This window comes from Pinus tabuliformis, chromosome Q (genome assembly GCF_031772625.1).
Source record: "Pinus tabuliformis cultivar Carrire ecotype Pingquan chromosome Q, CPIR1, whole genome shotgun sequence".
NCBI lineage: Eukaryota > Viridiplantae > Streptophyta > Pinopsida > Pinales > Pinaceae > Pinus > Pinus tabuliformis.
In genome coordinates this window covers 516,773,548-516,792,242 of record NC_142296.1, presented here as the reverse complement: position 1 = coordinate 516,792,242, position 18,695 = coordinate 516,773,548, and positions in this window count along the sequence as shown.

Below are 18,695 nucleotides of genomic sequence, written 5' to 3'. Positions count from 1 at the left end.
TTTAGTTTCTCATTTTAATCTTAACCTCCTTTTCCCTGTTACCTTCATATTCAAGGGATATATTTTAACAAATCAACATATTTTTTGTCTCTTTCCAAGAACTCCCTTTTAATCAAATCTTCAATCCGCCTTTCAATATCCATGAAATCTAACTTGAATAGCCCTTCCAGTTCCCGAGCACATTCACTCACAAGTATTTTGTATTGTAAAGCCCTCTTTGCCTTCATAATGCATACTATTGATGCACCAATAAGAAAACGTCTGTCCTTAAAATCTTATCACATCTTTAATCAACTTGTACCTTCTTCTACTACTTCTACTACGAACTTTGACCTTTACGTTGTCTAACTATTCAAACTTGCCAATACTTTAATCAAACCTTTCCTCATAACCAAATATACCTTCCTTCTTTCATTTTGTCAATTTCATCTTCTAATTCAATCCTTGGGTGAAATTTGTTGTCTTTAGGCTTCTTATCAAATCTTCATCTGATTCATCCACCACGACAAAATCCTCATTAACATCGACACACATGTTCTCATCACCCTTAGGCTATTCTTATATGGATGCATTTCAACTCCATTGATCTTTTCCTCCATTTATCCCTCCATTTCTATTTTCTTCTCTCCAAGATTTTTTTCCTGATGATGGGTCATGGTACTGACTCAAAACATCGAAAAATCAAAATGAATACTAGTGAGTTGCAAGAAGTTCTTCTTTTATCTGTAACAAGTTTGCTACTTGTCACCCATACCAATTCATCCTCCTTGTATCTTCTCTTCTCTAGTTTCTTCGTAGTAAAACCTCCTCTTGAGAACTCTTATTCCTCATATTTCAAAGTTATTGGTTGTTACATCTTCAACTATGCACTCTTCTTAATTTTCAGAAAAATTATTTTGATGTTGGGTTTTGTCACCATTTCCTCATCTAAGAAATTTTCCTACTCCTTCTCCTTTGACATAGCTTACTTTTTACAGTGGATGCTACCAATTCAGTCCTGTAAACATGGTTCTTTTAATGCCAAAGTGCTCTGGTTTTCTCAATATGGATGCACTCTCTAGCTACAATGACTAATCAGTGCTAGCATAAACTATAGGCTATAGGATTTTTTTCTTGTTGGCTTGTAGGGGCCTGACCCAAGGTTAGAAGTGGTTTAGCTGAACAAATCCCGCACTACCGGCCCTTTCGGCAACAATCCATGGAGCACGGACTGAAGTCTCACCCGAGGTAGTATGGGAGGGTGTTGGAACCAGTTTTCTGCACCCTTGGGATGTCTTGATGTGTACTGGAGGGGGTCGCGAACCCTCTGCGGCCTTGTTCCCCTTGGTATTGTTGATGGTCTTTCGCGTAGATCAGTATAGATGTGATTTCTTAATAATGACCTTATTACAGATCTAATCTTCTTCTTATAGCCTTTCAGCAAACATTTAACAATAAAACCTAGTATGCGCAATTGTAATTCTTAAAGAAAATCATAAATTTATAATCTAAGGCATAAACTAGAATATAACCAGTTCCGCAATTTTTCAGAATCAACACAATATTTCAGAACCAATTTATCTTTATTAATATCTTGATTCAGTACAATCCACTTCTTGCCTTGCGCACACAGCTGCAGGAGTCCGCACACATGGCTGCAGACTCTATCAGGCCTCCGCACACATAACCGCGAAGCCTCTATCCAACCATTAACACCCACGACCCGGACGTACATACTCAAAAACCCATAACACCTTCGATTTAGCACAACCAAAACCTACTTCTACCCTTAGAGCCTCGCTCTATTTATACATTCCCATGGTCCACGGACCATGGGCAGGCCGACTCACTTCCTATTATTTTATATTATTTTCAGACAGACAACCCTTTGACTCAATCTATTACATTTTGCACACTTCGTGGAACTTTTACAATATCATTACCCTAAATCACGAGCTCTAAACCCCAAAACCGTTACACGGGGCCTTCGCTACCCAACAGGCCCCAAAACAATCATTGTGACTCATCCTGAGTCACTCGTTAGTGTGGCGATACACACTACCTAGGCTTCGCAGTCCACCATCCCTGTGAGTGGCGCACTTCATTCTGCGGCTTCCTCTTTGTCTCCTACAACGCTTCTTCTAGCTCCTGCTCCATTGCTTCCACTAATTCACGCAACCAATGATGCTCATTCTGCTCTGCTCGATTGACGCACAGCACCCCCTTATAGGTTCTTAGCTCAAGCTGGAGTGCCACATATGGGAACGCTTCATGCCAACGCAACAAGTTTCCAATTTCTGGTCTACTATATGCACTGTCTGCTGTAGCTTGTGTTGCAATTTTTCAAGACAATTGTTGTTGTTCACAAGATCCCAATCTTCAAGGTGTATCAAAGATGACCTGCTAACTGCAATTCCATCATTTGTCGCAATATTTACAGTCTTTCCCTTATCTTTTATGGGTCGCCAGTTAGCCCATGGGTTGGGCAACATCATCCATACCAGTTCTGCTTCGTGTCTAAGAATTTCCAATACATCCCCTACCACCAGTGCTAAACTCGCCATTGGCCATATTACAACCCTCAGACATACTCCTTTAATGTAAATAATGAATAGTTCCATATCTATGGGAATGTACAATAGCTTACTTCTCTCCAAATCACACATCATTTGGTGGATGACCCCCCTGTGATTTATAAGCATTTTCAAATTCAAATTCAGTGGTTCCCTCCTTTTCTAGTGTCGTAACGTTAAGCCTGCAGCAGAGCATTCCAGATCGAGCTTGTACCACATCTCTTAATTACCCGCTGCCCACTCCCTTTTGCCATAACTCAGACATCTTGTCATGAACAGTGTTAGCAACGGTCACCTCTCTGCTTGTCCACACAGAAACCCAGCCCCTTCCATGCAACCACGACCTTTGTGACATACTAATTCTACGCGCCCCCTGATCATCGCGCAACTCCCCCATAGACTGCTTTCACGTCTCGCGCTCTCTTTCAACTGCCTGGAGTGGTGAGTGTTATAGAAATTTTTGTGCCTTACAACACTGAGCATGAAATGTCCATAATCTAAGGGATCCAAAGTCCCTAAACATGTTGTTCCTACCCCTAGAGGAACAAGGCTAACTAACCACAGCAATTCACAGAAGTTCTCCACCTGAAACCACTCAAAAACAAGTCAATTCAGGATCATGTCAACTGCTCCACTGAGCATCTGCGCTGAATGTCAACTGCTACACTGGCTACCTGCGTTGAATGTCAACTCCAACACTAGCTACCTGCGCTAAGTGAGTTTGGACATGTGGCAGAGTCATTCCTCAAGGTGTCAATGCTCAGGAAGCTTCCAAAATGACACTTGCCTCAGGGAATTCGACTGGTGATGAGTAAGAGGTTCCAAATCTCCAAGTGGAAGCAAGAACCTCCAAGTGGACTCAAGAACTGAGGGAGGGAGAGGACACTAGTCAGATCTCAAGCTGACTCATCCTCTCTCCAAAATAACTATATATAAATCTCTCCTCCATGGGATCTAGGAGGCTGGAATTTTGTTATTGCAAAGAATTGTTGTTGGTTTGTGACTGGAAATATTGGGTGCTTAATGCTTTGAAGGGAGCTTAAGAAGGAATTCCATTCTGCTGGGAAGGAGATGCTGGATTGGAGCCCTATGGGTTGTATCTTTTCCTGAACCCTGTTACTTATCAATAAAGCTATCTTGGTTTGCTCCTATATGCTGGTGTATTTGTATGATTGCATTAGTGTATTTGATTTGCTTCTAATCCTGAATCATTTATGAATATGAATATATGCCTTTGTGTTATGTTCTTCTCTTGTCGCAAGTAGCTGTTCTCTTGTCACAGGTAGCTGTTCTCTTGTGATCTCGTGGAATCAAGTAGCTGTTCTCTTGAGCGAGCGAGGAGGCAAGTAGCTATGAACATCCAAAGAGAAGAGGATCTAGATTGAGGGACAAACGGAAGACAACGGTAAGTCTATCGATCTCCTCTCTTTCATATTTCATAAAGGAAGAAACCAATGTAGCTGTATTCGTTTGTTGCTAAGGCACTGTCACACCTTAGGTGGATAGGATCGTCCTGCATAGGCATTTTTCCCCACAACAAATTGGCGACTCCGTTGGGGACAATTTGTTTATTCATTTCATTCGTGTTTCAGTCATTTGTTTACTTCGTAGACTTGACAACAACTATCGAACTACATCTTTCCCGGATGCAAAGTAGAAAGTTGCTGCTTTGATCCAGTTGCTGGACTTGTCTATGATATAAACTAGATCCACAAATGATTTGATGATCCTTGTGATAGTCTTTAGTATCCTCTCAAAGCATCCCTCTGTTTATACCTTGCTTGTGTTTCTGATTTGGCCTGAAAAAGTTGATTTTTGAGAATTTTGTGACCCAGAACCCAGGGGAAACGAGAGTTTCTCCTTCAGCGCAGGCACTGTGAAGGCAGTCTGCATTTCAACGCAGGTCCCGTGAAGGCTACCTGCGTTGAATGTCAACTCCACAGTGTTAGACTTGCACTGATCCAGTGTGGCTTTGTGCAGCTGGGGTTCTTTGCTGTCTATTGCCCTGTTTTGATCTCTGTTTTTTGCAGCCTTTAACCAGCATAGGTACCAGTCTGATAACTCTTTTTCTTTGCTTAGATTCTGCCTCTTTTTTGTACAAAAAGACTGTGAATGTTTTTATGTGTTTGTGGCGTCATTTACAGTTTTCCTTTGCATAAGTAAAGTAGTCATCCTGTAGCCTTTGATTCAGATCTGATTGATAGTGATCTTAGAGGAGAGTTCATTGGCTGTTTTCAGATTGATTATAGATTTACTTTTGCTTATTGGTTTGAATTTGTCTCTTTTTAAGTGTCAAAATAAGTCTTTATTTCGAAAATCACAAAGTGATTGTAATCTCTTCTACCCTTGTTGATTTCGAAGAAAGTGAACTTGTTTGTATTGATCATTTTAAAACCAAATTCAAAGTTGTGCAAAAAGCTTTCTTTGTAGGCATTTATACTAAGAAAGTGGAAAACAAACACCTGCATTGTGCATTTTGCATTTGATAGTTTGCATGTTGGATTTAGGGAAAGTGCATTAGAGTGTGCTGATTGCTCTTTGAGAAAAGATAGTGTTATTCTTTTCCCTTAGTAGCTAGGATTTTCAAAGTTGAAAAGATAATAAAGATTGCTTATCATCTTAGACTGCATTTAGGAAGTTGTATCATACATCTCGTGGTGAACCTTGAAAGGCAAACTTTAAAAAGATCAACCTAAAATAAACTGAATGAACCTAACAATGCTTTGTAACATCACGCACAACATAGAGGTCTAGGCTAGAGACATGTTCCGGCGTCGTTAAGCCTAGTGACTGTCGATCTCGGGAAGGTGGGTGATTCCTCCTTAGGGACGATAGCGCTAGTACGGATTTGTGCTCCCACGTACCGTCGCGTATATATTGGGAGACCCCTATAGGCATATATCCTTTATCCTTAGGAAGCCGTGTCGGCCGCCCTACTGATCGCAATGCAATGAACACAGCATTCACGAAGATCGACCGCCCGTACCCTAAAAAGTATTCTGTGGTTTTGCGAAAAGTTTGGCACACCCTCTGCCTAGATCTCCAGAGCAGATCCTTTTGGCCTTTTTCAGACTCTATAATAGAAAAAGTCCATCCGAGCATTTGTCACTTCGGGCTCGTTAAAACATCGAAGGAGACTAGAGTCATCTTTAGCTTTTTCTCGACTCTTTAAAAGTGAAAAAGCAAGTTGTGTCTAAAACGTCGTTAACAATTTATTTTAAATGGAACAATCACCCTTTAATTCCTGCGTTGATCTTTAGGTTGAAAAGATGGAGCACACCAACCAAGGAATTCCTCTTGGTGGAAATCCTAGTCCCTTCTCCTCTTGGGGAGATGTTGGTGCGCCCCAAATGGCCACATTGTCGCTTCTAGGACTGACAATTTGCCTACCAGTTTGGCTCTTTTCAACCAATGTCGTTCAGAACACCACCATCCCTGAACAGTCGAGTCAACAGTTAGACCAGACAAGAGTTGCCTCCCAGCCTTCCACTTCATCTTCATCCCCTCCTTCCTCTTCGCTTGACGGAACTGGTCGAATTAAAAACCAGGTTCTTAAGGAGAAGAAGGAGAAGAAGAAGAAAGAAAAGAAGAAGAAGGAGCCTAAGGCGACTGGGGGCAAACAAGTGTCATCTAACAAAAATCCACACACCGCACTCGTAAGGCCTAAATCGCCATGCCTCATATGCCAGGGAGACCACTTCCATAGAGATTGTCCCTGTATCCCCCGGATACTAAGAGACTGGTCCCCCCATTTGCACAATTCGGTAGCATCGACCTCTGATAGCCATGTCGACTGCTCACCATCAACTAGTGGGAGTGAAGCTCCAGGACAGAGCAGGAAAGCTAAATTTCCCTGTAGACTATGTGAAGGCGATCACGCCATCCACCGTTGTCCCTTCTTAGACGAGGCAAAAAGAGTTCTGGAAGATCGCCCGATTTTATGAGCACATCTCCCTCCTGGATATCAAAGACTCTTGTCAAGTCCCTCACTAGTTGAGAACCTGGCTGACCCGCCGAGGTGGTCAGCCGAAGCACCTATCATTGAAGATGAACTGTCTGGATCCATGCCTGACGAAAGTCAAAAGGTTGATACAGCAGTTGACCCGGTTTTGCCTTCAGAGGCTCCATCTTCTAATGACACCATCATGGAGGAGGATAAAGACGACACCGTCCAAATTCTCTTCATCAGCACTGACTCTGATGATCAAGGGGGCAATGCCACCATTCCTTTATCGCAGGAAGGAAGTTCATCAAAGCGCTATCCGGCCGTATATTCAGTCCCACCACCAAGCAACCTAGTTGTGTCCTTTGATTGGAACCAGCTAGGCAGACCCCGGTTGCCAGCTAGTATACCATTCAGGATTATTTGTCAAATATACACAATGGTAATGGCTGGCACTATCATTGATGAGGGGGCATCTGTGAGTATCCTTTCCTCTATTGCTTGGAAAGCACTTGGTTCGCCAGCGCTTTTACCTGAGATGAGAAATCTATCAGGTTTTGATAAAGGAACTAGTCGACCTTTAGGGATCCTCCCCAATGTGCCTATAACATTGAAAGGGAAGACTGTTCAAATGAACGTGATGGTCATTCAAGGACCCTTGGATTATAACCTACTCCTTGGACGAGACTATATATTTTGCATGGGAGCTGTAGTCTCCTCACTCTTTAGAGTAATGTGTTTTCGGTATGAAGGAAGAATGGTCAAGCTCGTAGACCAACTTTCGTTTCCCGGATCACGCATCGCAAATAGTCATGTGCCATCCCTAAATGGTCCATTCATGCAAGAAGTGTCTCAACCCATGGTCCGTCCTCCTGATGAGCGCGAGTAATCCGGGAGGATATGACTGGAACCCAGGGGGCTTGCATCCTGGTCTGCTTCGGCAGGAAAACTTTGGGTATAGGGTAGGTTTCCGCGGGAGAATATGACTAGTCCGTACCCCGTCCGTGGTTGGAAGAGGGGTTGTTCTAGAATAGGATTCTTTTGTCAAAGTTACGTGTTTGGCACCAGAGTCATTCACCCTTGTCTATTTCGGTAGACATTGCCGAGGAAGTGTTTTGTTTGAAAGAGTAACGAGACAATCTTTGGGTAACCTGAAAGAGGTAAGCCTCTCTCGTTAAAACAAATGTTTTGACGGAAGAGATGTAGAGGTAACCTTGAAACTCTCTTTTATACCCAGGGGCATGCAAACCTTTTGGAGTGCAAGCAAGGGGCGACTATTTATTTTTTAAATTTTTAGGTCCTCCCTTTAAACCTGTAGGTCTAACCCTTTAAACTCGTAGGATTAGTCGTTTCCAAACTTGCATAAAGAAAGGATCAGGAGCAAAGCTTAGTGAGATGAAACTCCATAAAAAATAGAATCTTGATGAGACACTCTTATCAAATGATTGGGTAATCGAGTAGTTTTAGCATAAAGTTCATGCTCGTTAAAAAATAAACGCAAGATCCGAGCAGTTTTAATGCGGTCTTCATGCTCGTTAAAAAATAAATATAAGCAGTGAGCAATGTTTCCTCCAGTGTTTAAGCTCATTTTTAACTAAAAGATGAACCTATCCCGGTAAATAACCACTGTGAATGTAATATCATCAGCCGTTAAAACTTTGGTCATGTTTGCACCTGCCACCTCCACTTTTCATTTGGCCGATCGTTCACCTCCATATGATTGTTTACCCATTTTGAGGAACAGTTGTGAAGAGTGATTTCACCTAGCCATCCTTGTGACACTACCGTGATTGGAAAATTCCAACCTGTACCTGGAATCTGCTGCTATCCCTGTTTATCACTCGTTCCTCAAAAGACGAGTCTTCTTTAAGCTCTTTTCAATTGACTCGTAAAATATGAAAAGATTGCTGAGTTTTGGCCTTCCAGCTCGTTAAAGGACACGAAGAGCTATCCCTCCTCTAGATTTTAATCTTTTTGGACCTAAGGGATTATTGCACAAAAAGTTCGAGCGCTTGTTTTATTCAACTCGTTAAAATTATCGAAAACTCATCCCTTCTGTATTGTTTTATACTTTTTCGGACTTAAGGGATTAGATGACGAAAAAGGAATTGTGGAGTTGACTTTATGTACCTTTTCAGACTCTCTAAAAATGAAAAGGACTGAGTTATCCTTGTCGTTAGACTCGTTAAAATTATTAAATAGCGACAAACTTGTCTTTAGACGAGAACGAGTTTCACTATCGCTAGACTCGTTAAAACATAGCGATGGGCTTGCCCGAATGGCAGGTTATAGAACAAGCATATGTTATCTTCCTCAAGCTTGACAAAAATAAAGAGGTACTGGTCAGCAATGACTGGGGAAAAATTGGGAGAAACTGAAGAGAACTTTGATGGTAGCAGGTCGCTCTTGAACATGACACTTTTCCTCCGTACCACAATCGGGTTGGGTTGTGTCATTCACCGGTCACATCACCATGGTCTCGCCATACCATCCATATTTGGGGTAATGCTACCGATCCATCGCATCAGTGTCGCCATATGTTCAAGAGAAGTCGTTCAGAAAGAGTAAACCGGGTCCCATCCACTGCCATACATTATCCTTCATCCATTCATGACCGCCACCCTGAATTATATGTCACAGATCATTTTCACCTCCATTAAAATCATTAGCTCCGTTCCGTGTCACTGATGTGGGATTCATCAAGGCCCTCCTTTGACGGATCGCTCCTTGTCGACATCAGCTCATTATCCAAGGAGTTGATCTAGGAACAACCCCTTCAGTACTTTGAAGCTTGCATGCCTCAATGGCAAGTTTCTCAGTTTCGGCGACAGGTATACATCAATGACCTTTGACCAGAAGATTTTGCGTGGTGTTCAACGCCAAGTCCTTTATTCACACCACGTGAATTGTACTGCAGTACCTTGAGGGTCATTATCATTATCGGTGATTCCTCTCGCGCTTGTTAACGGTTTACATCATTGACCAGTAACCAAGCGATGTCTTTCCATGTTTGACTTCAGCGCAATTCTCACATGGATCGACTTGTACTTAGAGTGAAGATCGAACGAGTTTGAAGACCCCGGATCTAGTTTCATCCATCCGGGCTGCGATATATATTCAGGAAAAATAAAGACATTTGACACGTACATCATTGCAGCAAATGATCATCCTACTCAAAGGATGATAATTTCGCCAAAATTATCAGTCTACCATCAGACGATCATCTATTCTATGTACAAAAATGAATTTATAAAGCTGAACATGGGAATGCACGCCTCAGCTAGATCATGAAGGCAGTATGAATCATAATGTATTGTATTGTATCTTATTACAGGTCTCCTCCCAGCAAATGGATGAACTTCGGACCCTCCTGGATAAAGCATTTCACCCGATAAACGACCTCATACTTTAGGGGGCAACTGTTATAGACATTTTTGTGCCTTACAACACTGAGCATGAAATGTCCATAATCTAAGGGATCCAAAGTCCCTAAACATGTTGTTATTACCCCTAGAGGAACAAGGCTAACTAACCACAGCAATTCACAGAAGTTCTCCACCTGAAACCACTCAAAAATAAGTCAATTTAGGATCATGTCAACTGCTCCACTGAGCATCTGCGCTGAATGTCAACTACTACACTAGCTACCTGCGTTGAATGTCAACTCCAACACTAGCTACCTGCGCTGAGCGAGTTTGGACATGTGGCAGAGTCATTCCTCAAGGTGTCAATGCTCAGGAAGCTTCCAAAATGACACTTGCCTCAGGGAATTCGACTGGTGATGAGTAAGAGGTTCCAAATCTCCAAGTGGAAGCAAGAACCTCCAAGTGGACTCAAGAACTGAGAGAGGGAGAGGACACTAGTCAGATCTCAAGCTGACTCATCCTCTCTCCAAAATAAATATATATAGATCTCTCCTCCATGGGATCTAGGAGGCTGGAATTTTGTTATTGCAAAGAATTGTTGTTGGTTTGTGACTGGAAATATTGGGTGCTTAATGCTTTGAAGGGAGCTGAAGAAGGAATTCCATTCTGCTGGGAAGGAGATGCTGGATTAGAGCCCTATGGGTTGTATCTCTTCCTGAACCCTGTTACTTATCAATAAAGCTATCTTGGTTTGCTCCTATATGCTGGTGTATTTGTATGATACATTAGTGTATTTGATTTGCTTCTAATCCTGAATCATTTATGAATATGAATATATGCCTTTTTGTTATGTTCTTCTCTTGTCGCAAGTAGTTGTTCTCTTGTCACAGGTAGCTGTTCTCTTGTGATCTCGTGGAATCAAGTAGCTGTTCTCTTGAGCGAGCGAGGAGGCAAGTAGCTGTGAACATCCAAAGAGAAGAGGATCTAGATCGAGGGACAAACGGAAGACAACGGTAAGTCTATCGATCTCCTCTCTTTCATATTTCATAAAGGAAGAAACCAGTGTAGCTGTATTCCTTTGTTGCTAAGGCACTGTCACACCTTAGGTGGATAGGATCGTCCTGCATAGGCATTTTTCCCCACAACAGTGAGACTGTCCTTTGGTGGGTTAGTCAGGCGGTCGGCCTGCCCGTGTAGAGCTTCAGGTGACTGCCATTTACTCTGCCTGGGAAAGGTTCTCCATTCAGCTTGGAAAGCTAGACCACATCCCCATCTGTGACTTCTTGGACTACATATGGCCCCAACCAATGCATTTGGAGTTTTCCAGGGAATTTCTCAAACTTGTTGTCATATAGTAATACTAGATCATTTTCTTTGAACGTGCACATATTTCTATGGCGATCATGCCAAGCTTTTTCCCACTGCTTTTGGACCTGCCGATGGAATCCTTCCAGAAACCGTTCCTCCTCAAGTTCTTCCAGTTGCACAATCCTTTCTTCTAGAGCTCCACGGTCTGCCATGCCTGTCGCTGTTGGGCTCCAGTATTGTAGCAATAATTCTACAACTCTAGGAGCTTCCTATCGCTAATTTTATCAACCCGGTAGTTCGTACAAACTTGGAAGCGACGGTGCTGTATGCACAAGTATTAGCTCTTGTCGCAGCTGTCACTTGGTCAGCTGGCACAAGTCTGCTAGGGCTCAAGCCAACTTCTATATGCTCACAGAAGAAGCTTTATGACTGATGGACGAAAGCTAACTCAAAGGAGGCTAATCTATTAGCAGAAAGAAACTGAAAGCCAACAAAGCATGAAAACCCTAGTAAACCCTAATTTGACTAGCTAGGCCCTTACAATGCAAAACTGTGAATGAAACTTCTACCAATGATGCCATTACTTGCAGTGAGCTGAAATACATGCATCTAAGCTACTTGCATATGAAAAGACATGTTTTTGTATTTTTTCATTAAGTGGTTAGATTTATTGTGATGATGCTTTTGATTAGGGTTTGATTGTGCAGGAACGGTTCGAATGGAAAGAAAGCATGGGCAAGGTCAGGATGGCTAGGAGAGGTCCCAGAGGGTCTCTAGCATTAGTCCACAGAAGTCTACCATGTTCGGATGCTCAGCAACCGAGTTTGCAGGCTTCTACAGGAAGTCTGCAGGGGATCCTACAGGAAACTCAGGGGTTCTACAGGAAGTCTGTGCAATTCTACAGGATGTTCGATCGTGGGAGTTTTGGGAGATGGTGAAGTGATGGAGTGGTGTGGGAGGATAGGTGAGATGGAGATGGAACTGGTGATGGCTCAGGAGCAGAGAAGTCAGATGGAGAAAGAGTGCATGCAGTGGGTTGATGGCTGGAAGGATGGGATCAATGAAAGGTTAAGTACATGGAGCTATGTGAGTAATGGGAGAGCTGGAAGGTAAACGAGCTGAACAGAGGTCGGTTGAGTGGCTTCAGGTGTGGTTGAAAAGAAGAGGAAGGTAATGGAATGGTGTGGAGCAATGTAGATGAAACAAATTGTCTATGAATGTCACCAAAAACGAGAACTCTTTAACCTTTGTTAACTGTGCTATTTTGAACCAATGACCAGCAGTGCAATTTATGAAAGAAACTCGTGCATGGAAGTGAAATGGAGAAGTAATGATCAAGACCAAAGTGCATGGATGGATCTACGACTAAAGTAACTGTTGCAGCTTGCATGGACGTGAAAAGAACTGCGTTTCTTTTTGGTGGTTGATATGGACTTCACCCCAATCCCTAAGCAGAGATGGCAGTGATCTCTAACAACCTTTTTTTGGAGCTCCAATGAATTATAACTATCCTCTTCTAACCTAAATAACTGGAAGCAAATTCACCATAAACTAATCCTATTCAATCTCATAAAAAAACTAAATCAGCAGACTGTAAATTCGAATTGCATGTCAAAGTAAAGAAACGAAGTGCTGGAATGAAAGGCAAATAACATTACAACACCGAGGAGATATATTGCTCTCAGGTTGGGCCCTAACCTGAGAGCTATAGCTCCCTTAGAAACTCAGAATGAGATCAAAATCTGCGTACCTTTATTCATAACCAAAAATCTGATGTCATGCCAAAACTAGCTTACAAAAAGAACCAACATCGAGCTGTAGCTCGTACTTCGAAATTACAAGAGTAATGCAAAAGTTCAAAAAGCTCCTATCAAAGGCTACGGCCTTAGTATTTATGCAAAATGATAGTCCAACAGGTTTCCTTGATTTGTGGAGCTCGGCTGTCCAACTGAAGGTTAAACTGCTGATCCTGTAGAACAGTTGTAACTGCTGTTCCTGTAGAACGGTTGGCTGCCTCAAAGCTCGGTGGGGAGATTGGTTGGAGCTCGGAGCTATGGTGGGAATCACGAGGAAGGTCCCCAAGACTGTGGACATCCTCTCCTAAACCAGCAGTGCCACCTTACTGTCTCGTTGTCTCCTTTCTCGTGGTCTTTGCTCCCTTTTAATGCCAAAAACCTGAAATCATCATGTATTAGTCACGTAGATAGAATGCCTACCCTTCTTCCTACAAACAACATGAATAAACCAAGAAATGAATGCATAAACAATAAACGATGAATGGTTTGAGCAAAGCAAGTAGGCCAAATGAGCCCAAATTGTACCAAAAATTGGGGCTCATCAGTCGCCACTGCTATACGCAAACTAGGTGCAATGTATTCCATTGCCATGATGGATTCTGTGCCATAAACTAACCGAAAAGGTGTCTAGTCCGTCAACTTCTTGCACGTTGTTCGGCATGCCCATAACACAACAGGTATGTGTAAATCCCAATCATTTCACTTCGCATTACATACCTTTGTCAATAAAGTCTCCAAAATTTTGTTAAATGCTTCAACGGTCCCATTTTCTTGTGGGTGGTACGGTGTACTTTGTTGATGGTATATTTGGAATTCCTCCATAAGCGCGCTGACAGTTTCATTCAGAAAGTGCATCTCGTGGTCGCTCATTAGAATTTTTGTACATCCAAACCGTGTCAACACATTCTCAAACAAAAATTTCGTAGCTGTAGTGGTCGTGCAGTCTTTAACTGGTTGTGCTTCCACCCAACAGGTCAAGTATTCTGTCATGGTGATGATATAGCGTGTCCCTGTCTTTCCTGGAGGTGTGATAGGCCCCACAAAATCGATTGCCCATTTCTCGAACGGTTGTAGTGTCACCTGTGGCTTGAGCGGCATTTCATCCCTTCGCGATGGTTTCCTAGTCCGTTGACATATGTCGTAGGCCCGAAAGTACGCTTGTGAGTCTTGATGTAGAGTTGGCCACCATAGTCCGGTGCGAAGAATCTTCTGTGCTATGGCACGTCTTGCATAATGTCCTCCAGCAACCCCCCCATGTGCTTCGGCAAGGATCTATCCTCACTCGAATTCAGGTACATATCTGCGTAGTATTTCATCGTTGCCCATTTTGTAGAGATGCCCTGCAATAACAGTAAAGTCTGTTGCGCATATCACCAATTCTTTCTTCTGGTGAATGGAATATCCTTGCAGCACAGTTCTTGTGGTTAAGAAGTGGATTATATCCTCAAAATGGCCATCTGCGACGCGCACTGCATAAAGTTTTGCATGACGTAGACCTTCCTCTAAGTTTGTGGGCTCTTCACCGTTCTCAGTTCAAGACAGGTGATCTGGTCTTGCGTTTAGGCATCCCAATTTTATGACAACTTCGAAATCATATTCTTGAAATAATAGTAGCCAGGACCATTTGTTGGCTTGTAGGACCTATCCTAGGTTTAGAAGTGGTTTAGCCAAACAAATTCTGCACTACCGACCCTTTTAGCAACAATTCGCAGAGTGCAGACTGAAGTCTCACCCAAGGTAGTATGGGAGGGTGCTGAAACTAGGTTTCCACACCCTTGGGATGTCTTGATGTGGACTAGCGGGGGTCGTGAACCCTCTGTGGCCTTGCGCCCCTTGGTACTGTTGATGGGCTTTCGCGTAGATCAGTATAGATGTGCTTTCTTAATAATGACCTTATTATAGATGTGATCTTCTTCTTACAATATTTAAGCAAACATTTAACAATATAACCCAGTACGCGCAATCATAATTCTTAAAGACAACCATAAATTTATAAGTTAAGGCATAAACCATAATATAACTAGTTCCGCAAATTTTCAAAATCATCACAATATTTCAGAACCAACTTATCTTTATTAATATCTTGATTCAGTACAATCCACTTCCTGCCCTACGTACACAGCTGCAGGGGTCCATGCACACAACTGTGGACTCTATCAGACCTCCGCGCACACAACGGTGGAGCCTCTATCCAACCACTAACACCCACGACCTGGACATATAGACTCAAAAACCCATAACACTTCCACTCTATCACAACCAAAACCTACTTCTACCCTTAGAGACTCACTCTATTTATACATTCCCATGGTTTGTGGACCATGGGCAGGCCGACTCACTTCCTATTATTTTATATTATTTTCAGGCGCACAACCCTTTGACTCGATCTCTTACATTCCACGCTCCACGCACTTCACGGAACTTTTACAATATCATTAACCTAAATCACGGGCTCTAAACCCCAAAACCATTATGCGGGGCCTCCGCTACCCAACATTTCTCAACTCTAAAATGCATTTTTTCTAACCTTAGGGGAATCCAAAAATGAAGAAAATATGTTGAATTCCAATATTAAAACCCATTTATTACATTATCTCTATCCCAAGTCCATGTGAATTGAGCTATTACAAGCTCTTAATCGCACCACACATTCGTCTACATACTTTACTACAAGAATTAAACACAAATGTACAAAAATGATGGAATTTGCCATGCTCGGGTTCTTAATTAAAATTGACTTTACAAGTGCAGGTTTCTAAAGACAACAACACACTGGAATAAAATGTGATTGCAGTAGTTTACCATATACAAAAAGAGAAATAAACAAACACAAAGACATCTAAATGAATTGCTCATTAATGAAATTTGACATACATTAAATTGGCTCGATATATAATGTGGGCATGTGCATCCCAGGCCTCTTGACCTCTACCTCTTCTCCTCCCGCTAAATATTCTCCTCTCTTTTACTTCTCTATACCTCCACTGCACTCCACTTCTTCTCAAACACTCATTTCTTTAAAAATAAATCTAACATTGGACAACCAAGAATCACAAGATGAATTGCTTTCCCTTCTCCACAAAAATAAGGGAAACTGAAACTATATTTACATTAGGAAATATTCCTCAAATTTATTATAAAAAAAAACTCACTTCCTAATGTAAATATTTACAAAACATTCAAAATTACCCCCATAATCACCATTTGACCACCCCATCGCATTGGAAAGCTCTATTTTTGTCTTCATCGAATTTAGTGTCCCATCTATGCACCTGCATCAAAATTGGACGTTCCTTAAAATTGATAATGTTTTTGAAACAATTCATGAAAATAAAGGTAATATACATGTCTAACAATTTGCCAATAATAATATTTTTTCAATTGGAGGGATCACCCTTAGGCTATTCTTCTATGGATGCATCTCAACTCCATTGATCTTTTCCTCCATTTATCCCTCCATTTCTCTTTTCTTCTCTCTAGGATTTTTTCCTAATGATGGGTCATGGTACTGACTCAAAACATCGAAAACTCAAAATGAATACTAGTGAGTTGCAAGAAGCTCTTCTTTTCTCTGTAACAAGTCTGCTACTTGTCACCATATCAATTCATCCTCCTCGTATCTTCTCTTCACTAGGTTCTTCCCAGTAAAAACTCTTCTTGAGCACTCTTATTCCTCATATTTCAAAGTTATTGGTTGTTACATCTTCAAGTATGCACTCTTCTTAATTTTTAGAAAATTTATTTTGATGTTGGGTTTTGTCTCCATTTATTCATCTAAGAAATTTTCCTACTCCTCTTTTGACATAGCTTACTTTTTACGGTGGATGCTACCAATTTAGTCCTGCAAACATGGTTCTTTTAATGACAAAGTGATCTGGTTTTCTCAATATGGAGGCACTCTCTAGCTACAATGACTAATCAGTGCTAGCATAAATGATAGGCTATATGATTGTTTTCTCAACTCTAAAACACATTTTTTCTAACCTCACGGGAATCCAAAAACAAACAAAATATGTTGAATTCCAATCTCAAAACCCATTTATTACATTATCTCTATCCCAAGTCCATGTGCATTGAGCTATTACAAGATCTCAATTGCACCACACATTCCTCTACATACTTTACTACAGGAATTAAACACAAATGTAAGAACAAAATGATGGAATCTTCCATGCTCAGGTTCTTAATTAAAATTGACTTTACAAGTGCAGGCTTATAAAGACAACAACACACTGGAATAAAATGTGATTGCAATAGTTTACCATATACAGAAAGAGAAATAAACAAACAGGAAGACATCTAAATGAATTTCTCATTAATGAAATTTGACATACACTAAATTGGCTAGATATATAATGTGGGCATGTGCATCCTAGGCCTCTTTCCTCTACCTCTTCTCCTCCCGCTAAATATTCTCCTCTCTTTTTGCTTCTCTATACCTCCACTGCACTCCACTTCTTCTCAAGCACTCATTTCTTTAAAAATAAATCTAACATTGGACAACCAAGAATCACAAGATGAATTGTTTTCCCTTCTCCACAAAAATAAGGGAAACTGAAACTATATTTACATTAGGAAATAATTCCTCCAATTTATTATAAAACAAAACTCACTTCCTAATGTAAATAGTTACAAAACATTTAAAATTTCTCCCAGAATCACCATGTGACCACCCCATCACATTGGAAAGCTCCAGTGTTGTCTTCATCAAATTTAGTGTCCCATCTATGCACCTGCATCAAAATTGGAGGTTCCTTAAAATTGATAATGTTTTTGAAACAATTCATGAAAATAAAGGTAATATACATGTTGAACAATTTGCCAATACTAATATTTTTTCAAGTGTATTTGATTCTAACTATGGAGTTAATGATGGATGGTTTCCCAAGGGAGTGAACCATCCCAAGGTTGAATTAAAGAAGTTTTATGGACCATATGTCTTTACCTAGTTACACCAAATATAGCAATATTTTGAATTGAATAATATTATGGATGACAAGCAAAGGATTCACATGACACCTTTTAAATTTGATATAAAACCATATCAACAGTATTGATGGATAGTTTAAAGGAATCCTAATTATCATCATTATAATCGGGGTTTATTTACAAGAGACTTAGAAGCAAAATATGAAAAATCTTGGGAACATTTTTTTTTGTCAATTAAAAAGAATCAAGCAATTTGATGATATTAAAAACTACAATTTAGAATTTCAAGATTTGGATACAAAAGTGGATAACATAATCCATGCAAAAATATTGGAATCCTACATGGGTCATTAAAAGAAGGCATTAAACACAAGTTTTCTCCTAAAATAACTAGAAAATGTGTATGGAAACTGTGTGATTTTCCAATCATATTCAAGCCAAGATAAGGCTACATACCAGTATTCTATGGGGCATACCATACCTGAACCTACTAGAATATCACAAAAAGAAATGGAGGAAAGAGAAAAAATTATATTATTTGGTTGTAACAATAAATCATTAAAAGCGCATAAATTTCAAGAATTTATTTTTTCATCTTTGAAAATAACGATGAAGAGGAATTGGAGGGATCTACACAAAGAAGTGAGGACGGACTTGTGAACATAAAAGAGCATGTAATACATATTAAATTGCGAATGACATTGATTTAGATAGGTGTGAGAGATTTTTTTTCATGCATTGGAAGGTTTTTCAATTATTTGGACTCTAAATATTCTTTGTTACATTAAGAATTATAGGGTCG